Source organism: Micromys minutus (genome assembly GCF_963924665.1).
Source record: "Micromys minutus genome assembly, chromosome: 15".
NCBI lineage: Eukaryota > Metazoa > Chordata > Mammalia > Rodentia > Muridae > Micromys > Micromys minutus.
In genome coordinates, this window is record NC_137984.1 from 21,521,772 (window position 1) to 21,540,130 (window position 18,359).

An 18,359-nucleotide genomic window follows, 5' to 3' on the forward strand; every position below is an offset into this window, starting at 1 on the left:
GTACATGTGTTGTACATCTGTTATATATGTTTTGTAACATGTGTTACATCATACATGTGTTGTACATCTGTTATGTGTGTTTGGTACATGTGTTATGTAATACATACTTTGTGTGTCTGATACATCATACATGCTTTATATACCTTACTTTATGTTAGGAATAAGGTGAGAGTAGCAAAAATAACCTGGCAAACATCCACAGTGGCTTATATCTCAGGAAAATCAAACCTCACTGGAAAACAAGTTGTTGTCCTTCATGCAAATCCTACACCCTGCTCAGTGGCAGGTGAGTGAATTAGTAAAGTAACACACTCCAAGCTGTCTTACAAAGCCCAAAACACTGAATGAGTTGTATGCTGTCGTGGAAAGCCACTGTTGGATGAACAGAGGTTTGGAAACCAACCTCCCAAAGCAACATGGCCCCAGAAAGAAGATGGCATCGGTGACTGCAGGCTATAAGGAGCTGAAAGAGGGTCCAGGCATTTGTCTACAGGGTCCCCACCTACCTGATGGCTGCCAGCACCCGTCAGGCAATGGAGGGGTGGAGATTTGGGCATTGGTTCTAAGGAGGAAGAGTCAACCTTTGCTAAAGTTTTAGGGCTCAGAGAAGTACATGGCCAAATCTGTAATGTCTGAAGCCCATTTAGTCCCATAACCTACTAGTTTTGGGTTGGTACTGGTGATATGTTAATTGCAGATAGGAGAATGTTTTTAAAAAGTAAATTCAATATTATCTCTGCACCTAAACACCTCCAATGATTGCCATTTTATTGTTTTTAAAAAATTCCAGACCTTTACTATTGCCTCCAAGACAGCAAAAATGTCTAGTTTCTGCCTGATTCTTAGGGTGAACTCCAACCCTCTCCCTAGCTGGCTACATACCTCCTTTACTGTACTAATCTCTGCAAAGACTAAGTCAACACCACGTTGACAAAGTCACATGGAAGGACAGATGCTGAAACGTGTCTCTTTGCTAAACTGATCAAGCTACAGATGTATGGAAAGAACTGGCTGCACTGGGAGGCTTTCCTGAACTCTCCATCCCGGATTAACTATAGGTCTCCTGGAAGATGCTCCGTGGTTTGCAGTGCCCTCTCTGAGCATCTCACCCACTGGGGATGATTAAACACCATCATAGGAAAGGATCACACAGACAACCTGTCACATGTCTACTATAGCACCTGTTATGCCCAACCTCATTCCTCTTTTCTAAAAATCCTTTCCTTTCCTCTAAATGCCCAACATTCCCTCTACTTCCATATTAAAATAGTGTATAAACTCATAAATCTCTACGCTTTCCCAAGCATTTATTCTTTTACCTGCAATGGCCCCATATACATAATATTAATTAGTGATATTTAATATTTAAATATTCCTATTTTATATTTATCTTGTGGATCAAGCTGCGGAGGTCAGGAGGGTAGAGGGACTGACTTTCTGCCCCTCCACCCCACCCAGCCCAAAGATTTGCTGTCCTTCTCATTACTTGGCTTTACTTTTTCAAGACACAATCACCAGCTAAGCTTTTCTTGATCTCCTTGACATATTCCTGCAAGAATGTGATGCAACCCAGCCTCACAGTGTTCGCTTCCTCCATCAATACTTGTCAGAAAGACAGGAGGGAGGAGTTGCATATTTCCCTAGGGTTTGCAGGTTCCCATTTCCAATCCATGGCTCTGCTCCTTGTACACAATCTCCATGCCCTCTCTCATTCAGCAGAGAACCCCTGTGGGATCTCAGAAGTGATTCTGAGACCTGTCTTCTCCTGGGCTTGTTGTCAGGTCTTATGGAGCATGTAGCCTAACATCTAGTTCCGTGATGGCCCTTAATAAAAGGGCCTTAATAAAATCATTCATCTTTTTGTGGAAAGAACGAATGAGCCTGGAATAGGATTATAATGAACAAGCTGTTCCCAACTCCGAAAGTTTGACTATAATACAGTTGCTCAGGACAATTACACCAATGCCTGAAACACATGTCGGATCTCCCTAAAGAGATATTAAAATGCAGACTCTGTGGCATAGGTGTTTGCCTTTCTCTGCACTAAGAAGGCAGAGGCAGGTGGATCTTCATGAGTTCAAAACCAAGCTGGTCTACATGAGGAGGTCCAGATCAGCCACATCTATATAGCGAGACCCTGTCTCACACAGCAGCAGCAGCAACAACAACAACAACAAAACACATACAGTCTCCTGCCTCCACCTTGCAGACTCTGAGCTCCCAGGATTATGAAGCAGATGAACACACAGGTTTGAAAATACTGGCAAGTAGAATTAAGGGGTCATTGATTAAATGCTACCTTCTTCTTTTTCCCCTATTTGGCCCATTCTCTAGAATTTAGGTCACAACACAGCTGTGCAGCTCTCTTGACCACATGGGACCTTGTGCTCTATTAGTTACTTGGTAGCTGTCAACTAATATTAGTAGCAATAAAGCTTCATTGTTTCATCTTATGAGCACCTTCTAACAAGAATTCAGTCCTTACCTCTCACTGCAGACAGCCAGATTCCATGACTTAAACAGAGATTAAAGCAATCCACACAGGTTTGCCATATGATGTGACTAAGTCCTTCCTGGAGAAGTTGTTGCACGAAGCATGGCTGTCCCAGCTCAGCCTGGGACAAGAGTGAGTGCAGTGTCTCAAAGAGGTGTGACAAATGCCACAAGAGTCATTGGAGAAGAATTGACAGAAGAAAAAAAAAAAAAAAAACACTGACAGAAAATAACACAGCATCGGGCGCGAGTAAAAGAGGAAATAAATGACTTATGATAAATGAATCAAAGAGTAGAAGTAATCTGTGAAAAAGGCGAAGGGTGAAAGGACAGATATCCGGTACAAAGCACGGCCTCTCAGCTTGAGATGTCAACACTACTGCCAGTAGCGTAATAAAATGGCAGCCGGGAGGCTCTTCACAGAAGACAAAGTACTTTTCCTTGCTTTACCCATTTGGTGTCTGCTTGGTGTCGAGTGGAATTAGGATGGAGATGGGGACAGGGACATACAAATGACAGTCATCCTGTCAATCTGAGGTGTCAGACCCAGTGAGTTTTCCAGGTCTAGCAGTTGTTCTGTGCCACTGGCTGTATCTGTAATGGAGGCACTGAAGTCCAGTGAAGATTGGCAGAATCAGAAAAATGGGTCCCTTGATGAGGTTGTTTGCGCACACTGGCAAACCAGCTCGTCTCTACTGACAGGTGCATGGATAAGCATGCATATGTCAGCTCAGCTCTGGGCAGCAATGGTCTATTAGATGTGGCCCAGGGATTCATGTCTAAATCCTGGCCATGCTGGACAATAAAAAAGCCCATCCAGTTTGCAGTGTGGCCCCTCTGAGCACAGTAGATGACCCTTAGGTCACCTATAGCCCTGTTGTTCTCTCCACATAGTTCACAGGTGACTCTGATCGCCTCAGAAAGAAATTGAGACAAGTCCCTTCAGTTCTTACGTGGAACCAAAGCTCCTGCCGTAACTCTGCGAACATACTTCCCTGTTCCTCAAGCTTAGCAGGCCTCAAATACCACACATCTTCCCAGACCTGCAGCTCCTTCTCTTCCCTTCTTTCTCAGCATCCTCTCAAAGTGCCTACTCCCTGTGTTTTGGCAGCCCCAGGGGTGCACCTCCTTCATATAAATCTTGATTAACTTTGCTCCCAGACAGTCCATCTCTGCAGTCCTGCCCAACAGGGAAGCCAAGTGCCAAAGATCTTTCATAGTATCTGTGTCTCTTACAACAAAATGCACATTAGGATATGACAGCAGGCTTACATCTCGTGGGATGAAGCAACAGCCTCCTCTCTAACCCTTCTGATAACAGGAACTAAGGAGGCAGGGGGCAAATGCATGGCCTGGAGATTATCCTGGAGAAGAAAGGAGATATCTTTAAATTTTGTTTGTGTGTTTGCGTCAATGTGGCACATGTCAGAGGATTGGGGGAGTGCCCACTGAGGCAAGAAACATGGTGTTGGATCTAGGAACTGGAGTTACAGGTTATTGTAAGCTGCCCAACATGCTATTCAGGTCCTCTGGATAAACCAGGTCTATGAAATAGTTGAGACATTTATCAAGTCCAGAAAGAATATCTTTATTCTTTCCTGTTCCTAGAACAGAACATTTGAGACTTGGTAATTTATAACAAAAATTTCCCCCCTTTCCCCTTTTATTGAAAAATATATTTTTTCCTGTTACACAAAATATCCTTCAGCCTTCCCATGCTCCACCCCTCCCAGCTCCTACCACCTCCTCTCCCACCGAGATTCACTCCCTTTATGTTTTTCATTAGGAAAAAAACAGGATTTCACAGGCTATTAATAAAACAAAATATAACAATGTAAAAGAGAAACTAACATATTGTAGTTGTACAAGACAAACAAACAGAAGAAAAGTAGTCAAAGAGAAGACAGAAACCCACTCAGTCTCACACTCAGGAATCCCACAAAAACACTAAACTAGACGCCTTGATATCTACATCTATATCTGTATATATCTGTGTCCATATCTATATCTATTTCTGTATCTGTATCAATACCTATACCTATAACTATACCTGTACCTGTACCTGTACCTGTATCTGTATCCGTATCCGTATCTGTATCTGTACCTGTACCTATACCTATACCTACACCTATATCTATACCTATACCTATACCTATACCTATACCTATGTCTATATCTATATCTGTATCCATATCTGTATCTATTTCTATATCTATACCTATACCTATATTTATAAATATACCTATATCTATATCTGTATTCATATCTATATCTATACCTATACCTATATCTATATTTATATCTATACCTATACATATACCTATATCTATATCTGTATCCATATCTGTATCTATATCTATACCTATATCTATACCTATATCTATATTTATATCTATATCTGTATCCATAGCTGTATCTATATCTATACTTATTTCCATTTCCATATCTATCTATCCATCTATCTATCTATCTATCTATCTATCTATCTATCTATCTATCTATCTATCTATCCATCTAGAGAGGACCTGGTGCAGACCAGGCAGGTCCTGTTCTTGCTACTTCAGTCTCGGTGAGTTCATATGAGCTTTGTTCTGTTGATGTAGAGGGCCTTGTTCTGGTGTCCTCCATTCCCTCTGGCTCTTGAATTCTTTCTAGCTACTCTTCCATGAGGAAAACAGAAAATTTTTATTTATCATAGTGATGGGGTCCGAAAAAGGTACCACATCTGGAGAAGGATGCTGTCTGATTCTAAGTTGGCATCACATTTCTTTGAAGGGGACAGATGCTGCCTTCTATGTCAGGGACACGAAAAGGATGAGCTCACTGATGTGGCCTGTTTATAAATCTCCTCAAGGCCTGAATTTTATCATTGGCTTATTAAAGGTTATGTCTCATGTGAATTCTTACAAGGATACAACCATTGGGCCAAGCAGAGGAAAGTCTGACCTGCATCAGACCCTCCATCTTAAACTGTTCCCTCAACATCACCTGTACATTCCATACATTAACATATTAATACAAAAACACGAGGGCCTCAGTTTTTACAGTTGGTTTGGTGAGGATGTGTTTTTCAGGGTTTCTTGAATATAGTTACATTACACATTTTCAAAATAGATCATTTTTAAGATACAAGTAATGGTGTCTTAAATGTCTTTCCTGGTGATTAGCTCAGTAAAAACCTTAATTCCAAAGAGAACTGTGTATTTTTTTTTTTTTTTTTTTTTTTTTTTTTACTTTGGGTGCTATCAGCTCATAATGGTTCTGAAGCCTGCTATCTGAGCATAACTATTTGGTCAAGCTTAACTGGGTGGCCTTGCTTCTTGAGTGTCTTCTTGTGTCCTTGACATGCCACACTGCTATTTATCCCCTTCTGACTGTAAGTTGGGTAGGGGAAAAGGCAGCTATCTTTTCTATACCCCCAGAGATGTTCAGTTCAATGCCAGGTACACTCTGAGCATCAGGAATTCGATGATGAATGGGTACAGATGGTGATGGATCTCACCAGCTGTGGGGCTGGCTTCATTACCTGCCCTCACCACAGGATTAGAAGGGAACACACAGACAGCGACCTCTGTCCAGACTCTGGCCCTTAGGACTAGATGAGCCAGCACCTTGGGGCCATTTGTCTTATGCCAGCCTGTTCTTAACAACTGGAAACTTTTGGAGAAAGAAACTGTGAGTAAAGCTACTGGAACGTCAAACTCTTGTCTTGAATATCATCTTTTAAGCTCTGGTCATAGATGGTTGACAACATAGAGAGGGTTTCTTTTTTTCTTACCCAGTGATCATTCTTGGTGTCCTCTGGGAACTGTCTCAATGATGGCCTTTGAGGTAGCATCATGGCAGAGGATTCAGAGTGCTAAGCGTACAGCTTGCTTCTCTCCCTGAATACAAGGACCCTCTAAGACTGAGCCACGTAAGACTATTGCATCTGTGTATCCATGTATCTATCAGCCACTCAGGAATGGCTGGAAAATCAGGACAGAAGTTGGTGTCAAGGCTTAATTTACATGTGTAGCAATTTCCCTGCCTGAAGTAAGTTTTAAGGTTAAAAGCACTGTCTTTAAAATTAAAATACATAAAAACCACTTTTGAAGTATAAGCAATAGCTATCATTTAATTGCTGGCTCTCTATGTTTATCTTTTTACCAATGTCTGTCCATTCCTCTCCTGCTAGACTGGGTAATTTAGAAATAACAAACACTTATTGCTCACAGTTCTGGTGGTTAGCTAGAAGATCCAAGATTTTTAAAATGGCTCCTTCTATGTGTCTTCACATAGTAGGACCAACCTTTCTTTTGTAAGGGTACTAACCCCATTAATAAGGGTTTTCTCTACTGCATGGAGACTAGGTTTCAATCTATAAATCTGGGTGCGGTGTACACTCTCTACCTTAAGCTGTAACAGAACTCTGTCTTTATTGAGGAGGGCTTCACATTAGGCACACGTTTGTCCCCAGTGTGCCCTGGAGTGACAGCAGTGGAGTGGACTGTTGTGGCAGAAGAGCTGCAGTTTGCCCCATGTGTCCTTTGGATGCTAAGATCCATCATGGTGAAAGCAGAACAGGGGACCATGTTGTGAGAACTGTCATCCCACGTGGGAAGGTGCCCATCACTCCTCCCAAGTACTCTTCAGTGCTCTGGGCTGAGTCTTTAGAGCCCTTCCTGGCCACCATTGGTCATCATTTACTAATGACTTCCTTTATGTTAAATGTGATTCTATTAATATAGTGATCACTTCTAGAGTACTAACACAGCGATCTTCTGAACTAGACACCGTTGTCTTCCTTAATTTATTGGAGAAGCTCTAAGAACATTTACATGATCAGAAAGTGACAGATCTACATAAGATTATAGCCTAAATCAGCTCAATTCTGGCATGTGCTGTCTTAGCTAAATTATCACCACCATCAGGTTTTTGAGAAGTCAAACTCAGAACCAACCTTTGAACTAAATAGAATTTCACATTTGCATATCTTATAGAGCACTTAAACTGATCGTACTGGCATAGCTCGTATCTTCCTCTGTTTTTTCCTATCCTCCATTATCCCCTAGTTACTGCTACAAGTGATGGGATGAGGCAAGAAGGCTACAGACCGCAAGTGTAAGCTATACAAATACATCATCCTTGCACAGCCTTGTTGTAGCAGCTATGCTCTTGGGTGCCTGTCAAGTACTACCTATGGGCACATCTATTATAGACTAAGAAATTACAGCAGTCCCCACATAGCCATGGAATGTAAACTTGAGTTCTACAATGCAGAAAGAGATGAAATTATACCACATGTTTTTACAGAAGTCATTTATATACCAAGGCAAACGGCATATAAAGTTACGATGACTTAGATGAATCCAGGCCTTGTATCACACTGGCTTTCAGAAATGTGTGTACAAAAAAGGAAGCTAAGAAATGGCTTCATCTAACCCCAGTAGAAAGGGGATATACACAAATTCTTTTATTTTAGTTCCAGTGAGTTTTTGTCAAGCCGATACAAGCCAGAGTCCCCTGGGAAGAGGCACTCTCAATTGAGTTAATGTCTCCATCAGGTTAGCCTGCAGGGCAAGCCTGTGCAGCTTTTCTTGATTAACAGCAGATATGAAAGCGTTCAGTTTGTTGTGAGTAGTGCCAACTCTAGGCAGGTGTTCCTGAGTCGTATTTTAAAAGCAATCTGAGGAGCCATGGAGGACAAGCCGGCAAGTAATGTCCTTCCATGCTTTCTGCTTCAGCTCCAGTTTCCAGGCTCCTACCTTGAGTTCCTCTCCAGCTTCCTTTAGAATAGGTGATGGTCTCTAACTTTATGCCAAATAAACCCCTTCTTCACCAAATTAGTTTTGGCTATGGTATTTATCATAGCAAACTACAGAGACATTTTAATCTATGTCTAGCTTATGCACTCCTGATCCTGGACATCTTGAGGAAAATTGACTCGCCACTCCCGTGAGGCTGATATAAAACTTTGGTGACTCCACAGAAGCACCATGGTGGTGAATATTACCCTAAGCAGCAGAAAGGTCCCCGAAAGTAGGGCTCAGCTTATTGTATTCTTGCTGCGCATAGTATTATTTCAATACCATGTTAACATTTGTCCTGAGGAGTGAGTGAGTAATAAATGGGCACAGAAGCTTGACACATTGCCTCTGTCTCTGAAAGGCGCCTTGCACTTGCTAAAGACTTTTTCTCAGGTCTTTACAACTAGAGGCGAATCAAGCTAAAGTCCCACCTTAGCATTTGGATTTCTACTGTGTCCCATTGAAATTAGAATCCATAAACCTGCACCAAGGCTCCATCCATCAGATACCAAAGGCCAAACCTGCCATCATCAATAACAAGGATGATCTTAACACTGGCATTGGAAATGAGCAGAGTGATTCAGGCCCAGCAGCTCAAGGACACCAGTAATTACATGGGCTTTGAGAAATTTCCTCTGGGTTCTTTAATATTGTGTCTAGGACATAAAGAGTTCTCTCATGCAACTCAATGAGAACTCCACATTCATCCAGCATCATGTATTACTTTGTCACTAAGATGTATATTAATTTTTGATTTGGGTTAAAAATATGTTAATTTTCCTTTACAAATGAAAACATGCTGTTAATTGCCATTGGTCCGCTCAGGATCTCATATCAGAGGAACAGTCAAACTGTTTATTCTTAAGGTTGGCTTGACTAGGCCAGAAGGTTTGGCATTTTGGCCTGAACTGCCATTCATTTTGTCAGTGAGTCCAAATTCAAACACCTGCTTCATACAGACAGGCACTTGTGTCTTTGTCATCCTCCCTAAGCTCTGAAAAAGTGGCCCTGGGAAGGCAACTATTAGCCTGGCAACCCATCTGCAAAGCATCTTTCATTAACCCAAGTGTCTTAAATATATTTTTATCTGTTACCTGTACCTTGGCCAAGGGTGTCCTAACATGTTATACTTGTACATTCAGGTTTATTTCTATGAATAACCACTCTCAATCTGAGCTGGCGTTTTGAAGACAATTGCTCTCTCTCTCTCTCTCTCTCTCTCTTTCTCTCTCTCTCTCTCACACACACACACACACACACACACAGAGAGAGAGAGAGAGAGAGAGACAGAGAGACAGAGAGACAGAGAGACAGAGAGACAGAGAGAGAGACAGAGAGAGACAGAGAGACAGAGAGAGACAGAGAGACAGAGACAGAAGACAAAAAGACAGAGAGAAGAGACAGAGAGAAGAGAGACAAAGACAGAGAAGTGGGGCAGATAAGCATGTTTTATGATATGAACTAAACAGTAAAGAAAGTCAGTGTAAAAAAAACAACAATAACCAAAACAAAAAGCAAACAAACTAAAAAGAAAAGGCTACTACAAAGGCCAGGATCAAGGAAGGAGAATGACATCTTAGGTTTCCTCACAATGACCCACGATGCTCCCTCTCTGCCATTACTCCCCCTCTAACCCTAACCCTCCCCCACTGTAAGCTAATTACTCTATATCTTACTAATTATCTTACTCTATATCTTACAGCTCCAGAACGATCACTTCGCCCCTCACGACACACGTTGGCTTGATTGAAAGCTGGCTCACAAGAGTAAAACAGGCTCTGTACTATGTTTATCTTCCAGGACAACAACTGCCTGGAAGTATTGCTTCCTGGCATCAGGCCTAACATAGTGCATCAGAGGTAAGAGCTAAACTCTACAGGATGGGTGCCCATATCACCATCCCTACAGGTTGTTCATTTGTTTGCTTCCCACACACCAGCAAGCCAGTTTGAGCACATTCTTACAATTTCCCATCACTGCTTCTGAACATCGCTCCTCCCCTTACAAAAGCAAAGCTGATAAGAAACCAAGCACAGCTACTCTCTCCTCTGAAGCTGTCACTTCAGCTGTCCACTCATAGCAACTGCATCCCTCAAATCAAGTTCTCAACTCCTAGCATGTTGGTTATCAGCTTGTAGACTGATTCCTTCCTCTAAATATCCTTCCTTAGGGTTTCATAAAGCACATTGCCAGAAACAATTGAAAATGGCCTGGTGAGAAATAATATCTCTGGGCCCAGGATAACTAACCAATTTTGACTGTATATTACATTATGTGAGGAGCTAAAGTTTTAAAAAACATTAGCTTAAGAAAAGGTTCTTTTCCTTCCTAATGAGCACATTGATCTGGTTGCTGTTAAAATTAACCTGCAAGACATTACATATTATAACACTTAACTGAGACAAATATTCAACGCCACAAATAATATTACAGACTCTTTAGATTGCATCTGCAACAGGAATGAACAGCCCACCTCCAGAGCTTGGGTAGAGAAGATGCATTTGAAACAAGGCTAGGTGCACTGATAGATTGATGGAGTTTCTTGTTCTAAGCCACATACTGTGAAAGCTAGGCATGTAGTGTGTAATTGGCTCCAGAGAGCTTCCCTACGGTGCAGGATCAGGGAGATATCAGTGGTATGACACCTGTTTACAGCAGCAACTCTAAATCCGACATTCTTTTGAAAAAGAATTATTAATCCTAATAACTTAGTCAAATTCCAGCCAGAGGAATTATATTTTACTTCTCAACAATTTCTCTTGCCATTCAAATTAGAAATGCTATTTCATATTTTACTCAAAATAAAGTCTATTTCAGAAGTGGGCTGCCTAGAAAGGGCTTGCCTTTTCTGACACAATAGAGGCAACCTTCTCAGGCGTGTGACTAATTCCCCTGGGGCAGGAGCCGAGTACATCCAGCTCTTTGGGGAGTAAAGGTACCTCCAATGCATCAAATTGGTTTTCATTTTATGCCTACAGAAGACAATCTCGTTAGACAGATTTTCCCCTACAGAATTTTACAGAGTCTTCTGAGAGATTCATAATAAAGGCAGGAGCTGCTTGGTAATGATGCATGGGTGACGCATTGTCAAGAGCTGACACTGACATCACGTTGTCTTGTTCTCAGTGAGAACAACCCCATGTGCCTTTGCTGAACACCCCTGTTCCTCTGTGAGTCACTGAGTGATAGCTTGTCCAGGAAATGCAAAGGAAACTCTCATGCCTGACAACTAAGGCTTCCGGGCTGGGCATGAGAGGGAACAGCAAATCCTGTATACAGCAGGTCTTCACTGTTGCTTTGTTTCCATTTGTCTCTTGACTACTGGTTTTTCCCATTGTTCAAGTGCAGGGTCCTCATGGGAGTGTAGTTTATAAATATTGTTAGTTTGTTACTGTGTTGAAAGATTTATCTGTCTCAAATGTGAAATTTGTTTTTCATAACCAATTTTCTCTTAAGAATAATGTCATCCTGTAACAGGGAAAGACAGTGCAGAGGTTCTTGCAGAGGTTCCTCTAACCTATATTATTGCCAAAGTCATTTAATTTTTAACTAGAATTTGATTCCCTTGATGAAGATTCCCATGGAAAATCCCAAACTTTGTTCTAGGAACCTGAAGTTAAGATGCCCCTACTAACTTAGCTTCTGTTAAACAGCCTGCTTGTGCATAAATCCCACCCAGCTAACTGCTTATTTTAGCTTCTGTTAAACTGCTAGTTTGAGCAGAACCTCCTCCTGCTCCTGAGCAAAATAAAATGACATGGGTTCTGTCTTTAAGAAGCCTTTTACTCTAAATGCTTATGGCTACACTAGAGTCCCAAATACCTGAGTGTAGTCCCAGCCAGCTGGAATAAGACATTCAATTGACTATAAACTGTATCTGAGTGTTCATCTCTTGTAACAGCCCATATCTTAAAAGACTTTATCACCAAAAATGACTAGATAAATATGTGCATATTATATATGGTGAATGCTACATACACTTCCTAACATGAGCCTAAATTAACACTTCTTTCCCCAACTAGGTTTTCAGGTAGTCTGTCACCACTGTGACAGTGAGGTAAATAATGTGCAGAAGGACAGCTGGGGTACCAGCCCGTACTTTTTACTCTTCTCAACCCTGGGAGTCTGTGCAAAGTCATCCTACTGTTAAGTGTGACAAAGTAAGCACCTTCATCCCTGAAGACTCTTGCAAAACAAAATCATTTGACACATAAAAAACTTATCACAAATTTGAACAATAGAATATGAAAAAATGAAGGAAACTTACTAAAGAAAAAATAAAATTTTTTCTTCATCTACATACTTCCAATGGGAGGAAAACATTATACACTAAACCCAAAGAGTAGGAATTTAAAACCCTCTTCTTTTCTATCTCTGCCTTCCAAATTACGATAAATTTATGATATTAAAATTCAGTGAGTCAAAGTTACAGAGAAATAGAAGGAGCAGAGGTTAGTCAGGCCAAGATGTGAACTTCAGTTGACTCACTAATAGTCAAGGTTGAACTTTCCAATCTAATGTATAGTGCTTCCTGCTCTGGGAACTTAACACACTTAACAGTCGGACAACTGCACAAACTCCCAGGGTTGAGAAGAGTAAAAAGTGCAGCTATTACCCCAGCTGTTCCTGTGCACATTATTTACCTCACTGTGGTGATAGAGTACCTCACAAGGCAGTTGGGGAAGGAAGTGTTAATTTAGGCTCATGTTTAGGAAGTGTAATTTATCACCTTGGTGGGGACAAATGGCTGTAGAAGTGTGAGGAAGCTGATTATGTGTTGTCCACAGTCCATGACACACAGAGAAATTCCTTCCTTTCTCCTTCTTATCTAATCTAAGACCCTCATTCAGTGCATTTTTTTGGGCTCAGTGGTGAAAGTTCTGAACTTTACACTTACAATGGTGCCACCCACATTTACAGTGGATCTTCTCTCCTCAATTATTCCAACCAAGAAATGCTCTCAAATAAGTGTTGTTTACCAAGTGATTCTCGATTAAGTTGACAACATTAGCCAGTACAGTCCCAAACCACCACCCTTTCCAGGGGTATTAAAAGGGACAAAAAATTGGGTATTTGAATGTTGTAGCCTTGATTTTGACTAAAGTTTGGTTAAATTCAACTATTTGCTCTATTTAAGTTGCTTCACGGTCATATAGAAAGAGAATCTCTTCTGTAGACTCTTCAACAGACCAAGAAACCCTGAGAAGCATTGAGTTTGGAAGTAAGCAGAATGGACAGAAGACAGAGGACCCATGGACTCTAAAACATCCAAGTGAATTTTAGTTTCCTATGCTTCTTCTTCCATCTACTTAACACAGTGGGGACTAAGAGTGACTCCGATCCTTTTTACTGATTCTGGGATAGAGTTCTAGAAGGCCACCAAGCACACATGCCCCAACAGCTCATTTTCTTGGGCTCAGTGGTGAAAATTCAGTGCTGCGCAGCTTACAATGGGCACAGCACACACCTAAGGACCAGTGTGCTGCTTCTGCCTGACTTCCAGGGCACTTAAGTAAAACATCATGGACAGATGGTTCACATTCAGGAGTAGGTAGTCACCATTATAGTTCTAAAAGCTCTCTCAAACCAAACGTTAGAATGGTGTTCTTTATTCAAGAGCTTGGATATCATGGCACTACCATGGCTGAATTTTGATTCACAAAAGTGAAAACACACAGGAGCATCTGAGATAAGATAAACCACAAGCTCTTGAGCATGAGAAGGTTCAAAAGATCATGAGTCGGTCATGGAAAGTATCACAGATGATGGTTACTTATACTGACCAAAATAAAGAAATAGGTATAAATAGATGGAACAACACCTGAAAATGGGATATTGTGAGTCTATTTTTTTTTCTTTTCTTTGACTAAAATCATAAAATCAAATGTAACAATCTCCTGGCTATTTTTAAATTTTTGAGATAATTGTATATTTATAGGAGGTTATAAAGTTAGGCTTTACAAAGTTACACAGCCGCATGCCTTTGAAACAGGCTGCCAAGCTGCAACACCCCTGACAGTCAAGGTAAACATCAATTTATCATCACAATGATCTTCCATGCAGCCCTTTCACAATCACACCCACCTCCTCTTTGACCCCTCCTAAATGTCTTCTATCTTCTCTGTCTACTTAAATCCTAACAGCCACCAGTTAAGTCTAGAAATTTCTTCTTGTCAAGACTCTTGTTGCATAGCTAAAATTAGACAGTGTATAACTTAAGGAATTTTTCTATCATAATAATTCACTGAAAGCCCATCTAAGTCACTGCCTATATAGATGACCTCATTCTTTCTGTTGCAGAATAAGCAATTCTGGTATGGAGAAATGTAGGGAGCAGTTCTGATGATAAGATCCTGTTCTCCAATTGGTTCTTGATCTGTCAATAAAGAAAGCTTGGGCCAATTTCTGGACAGAAGGTACAGGTGGCACTTTCATGTTCCTGGAGAAATGCAGAGAGACAAAAAAGGAAGTATGGAGTTCGCCATGCTTTGGGGAGAAGAGAACCAACAACCATGTGAAATCACAAAATGGAGTTGCCACACAGCCACTCTTATAGGATGTTGGTCAGGGAGGTTTAGCAACTGAATTTTAGGGCTAGTGGAACAGGCAGAGATAAGACATTGATAAGGGCACACTTTTCCAGGTAGGAGATAGTAGTGCACAGCGATTATGCCAAGAAGGCAAGTTGAAATTAAAAAAATGTGTATCTACGTTTTTTTATACGAAGATTTAATAGAAGCCAGGAGGGGACTGGTAGTGTGGTCACCTCCTAGAGCTAAAGGTGGGTAAAGCATAAAAATACATACTAAAGATGGTACCCAACCTGGGGAGAGAATTCACTATTAATTTAGAAATTCTAGGACAGATCACATAAATACAGTGGTATAAGTCTGAGATAGGCTAGGCACCCTATCCCCTCAGGAGCAGGCTCAGCTCATAGGCACTTGAATTTTCTACTGTGAAAAGAGACAAGACTTACTGGAGGAAGGCAGAGAGAGTCTGCTGGCCTCCAACAAAGAAATAAAAAAATAAAGATAAGTGATATTTAATTGTTTTTAAGGATAGAAGAGAAGTTGAATGAAAAACTTTAGGAAAGGTATAAAAGGGTTTTTACAGAATATGCTCAAATTCTTTAAATGTGGGTTCCACAGGAATTTTGGGATCAATATTCCTGACATGACAGATTAGAAGCCTAGGAATAGACTTAGACAATAAGCAGAGGATAGGGTACCTAGCCTATCTTAGACAGTAAAAATTTGGGCCTTGAGAATTAAGTGGAGAGAGAGAGCCTGGAAATAGGCTCATACAAGAAGTAGACAGAGATATTAAATAATTTAGGTCTTGATCTCATAAAGGTCCAGGCAAGGGACAGTAAGAGCACTGTTTCAACAGATAATTTTTGTTTAGATTGCTTTATTTGCTTTAAATTATTTTAATTATTCAAAATGAGTATAATTTTGAGTTTGGTGATTATATTAAAATTCTAAGAGGGAGGTCAAGCTAAACATTTAATTATTTCTTGTTACTGGACCAAGGGCATGCTATTTTGTGAGAAAAGCCCTGCATTTGTGTTTACAGGAGATGAGAATAGGCTCTGGACTCCTTCCAAAGTAGTGTAGATAAGATATGATAGGGGGAGACCCCTGAAGAAATAGATTGTGTAGTTATAATCTTAATAGACAGAAAATTTTATAATTGATACAAAGTTAAAGCTACAATGTCTTACATTGGTACAGAATTGAATTTGTTTTGATAAAGATTTAAGGTTTCATTGATATGAATTTCTTAATATTGATACAAAATTTAGGATTAATATTGTTACTCTTAGATAGAAATTGTGCCTATGTATGTCACTTAAGAACACAAAGCTTAGACTCAGTTCTTCTAAAAAATGCCATTATAAACTGTTTTTAAATGGTTAAGCAATACAAGTTAAAGGCCAGACAGCAAACTCATGATTATGTTAGATTTAATTATAAAGGGGTATTTTGAATATATCTCAATCCTCAAAAATGCCAGAAATCTATAGAATATGATATTTAATTTTATTTAATCATTTAACAGTGAGACATAACTGTTCCTCACAACACCCCTTTCTTGATTCAAAGAAGATATTGAGCATCTTCAACTTCAGGCAAGGTTGTTTATTGTGACAAGATAGCCACTGGGCAAAAATTACCTTTTTCATCTACAGACAAAATGTCCAGAGAAAGGATGCATTATAGGTGACTGTTGGCTCTACTGAGATGGGGTAAGCAGTCATTAATAATTCTGCTTTACAAAAGTCTGTCAGATGATCCTGGGCCATAAGGCTGAAGACTAATACATGCTCTAACATTTTGAGGAAATGGGGGGCTGTCCAGGTAGGCAATCATCTGTGCAATTCCTTAAGTTTGAGAAGCTGTGTTTGGTACTTTCTATATACCCAAGTACAGTTTAAGCCATTCTCAGATTTCTGATGTTGTGCTTGAAGATTAGTTTTAGTCTCATAATCAAAGTCAAGTTGTTTAACATGGAGAGAGAGAGGTTATAGAGTGGAACATATGGTTTTAAGATGGTGTTAAAAGCTAAAATCTAAACATAATCTAGGGTAGGATCATAATTCTTTTAGTTAGGAATGATGGCAGTGTACTTTATCTAATTGATAGAACGGATGTCATTTATATATCATAATATGTAATTTATACGATTACTATGGTTTTGTTCAATTTATGTTTTGGAGAGGAGTTATTGTTGTTTTTTATTGGACAGAAAAGGTGAGGTGTGTGGAAGGTGTTTCTGATGATAAGGTCCTGCTTCTCAGTTGGTTCTTGATCTGTCAGTAAAGAAAGCTATGGGCCAATTGCTAGGTGGAAGGTATGGGCTGAACTTCCAGGTCCCAATATGCAGGTAGGAAAATGTAAGGAGTATGAAGTTTGCTATGCTTTGGAGGGAGGAGAACTGGACAACCATGTGACATCTCAAAATGGAGTGGCCAGGTCGCTCCTGTAAGTGGGTGGCCAGGAGAGTTTAGCAACTGGAGTTTAGAACAGATGGTAGAGATGGAGATAAGAGATTGGTACGACCATACTTTTCCAGGCAGGAAATAGTGGCATCCAGCAATCGTGCCAAGAAGGCAATTGAAATTGAATAACTGTGTCTGTGTCTTTTATCTGCAGATCCAAGGGAAGCTGAAAGGGGATTGGTAGCACGGTTTCCACCTGAGCTAAAGGCAGGTAGAGAGTAAAACTACACACTACAGGGGAATGCTGTTTTATTAACCATCTACTCACTGAGTATGAGTCACAAGCTAGTGCATGTGCACCTGGTTTCTCTTCTATGCTTGCTTTGGGTATAGTTTGAAGTTCTTTTTGTCTAGGTTCTTGAGATAGAATTTAGACTTCTGATTTTCCCTTTTTCTTTCATGTGCTCTTAATGCTAAAAAGATGTTCCCTTAACCTTGCCAGTTTTTATGTCATGCATTCTTCCCATCCCATTCTTTTTTTTTTTTTTTAATCTTTTTACTTTAGTATTTCTGACATATGCTGCTAGTTCCCAGTGTCTGAATATTTTGATAATATCTTCCTAAAATTTCCAGATTAGTCTATTGTGGTCAGAGCAAAAGCACTAAATGACATCTACTTTTTTAAACATTAAGGTTTGCTTTATGAACTAAAACAAGGTAGATGTTCCAGAGGCACCGGGGAGAATATGTATACTGGTGTGATTGTGGACACTTTTATTTTAATGTCAAGTTGTTTCTGCCTGCTGATCATGTTGTTGAGTTTTTTTATTCAATCATCTTTATTCCCTATCAATGTTACATTTTATATGTAATGTCTTGTCATCTTCTCATTAGTGCGTTATGTTACTAGTAAATATCCAAGTGTGATGGTTATACCTTAGCCTAGCTTTTTAATATTCTCTGGGAAACTAGAAAGCCAATCATTTTACACATATGTAAGAGTAGTGTTCAAACATAATTAGGAAGCAGCTACAATTTTAAGCAGGGAAGGAAACAATGTTCATTTTGGTCTTTTTGTGTTCTTGTTCTAGTAAATTATATTTTCAATTAACAGCAACAATGATATTATAAAA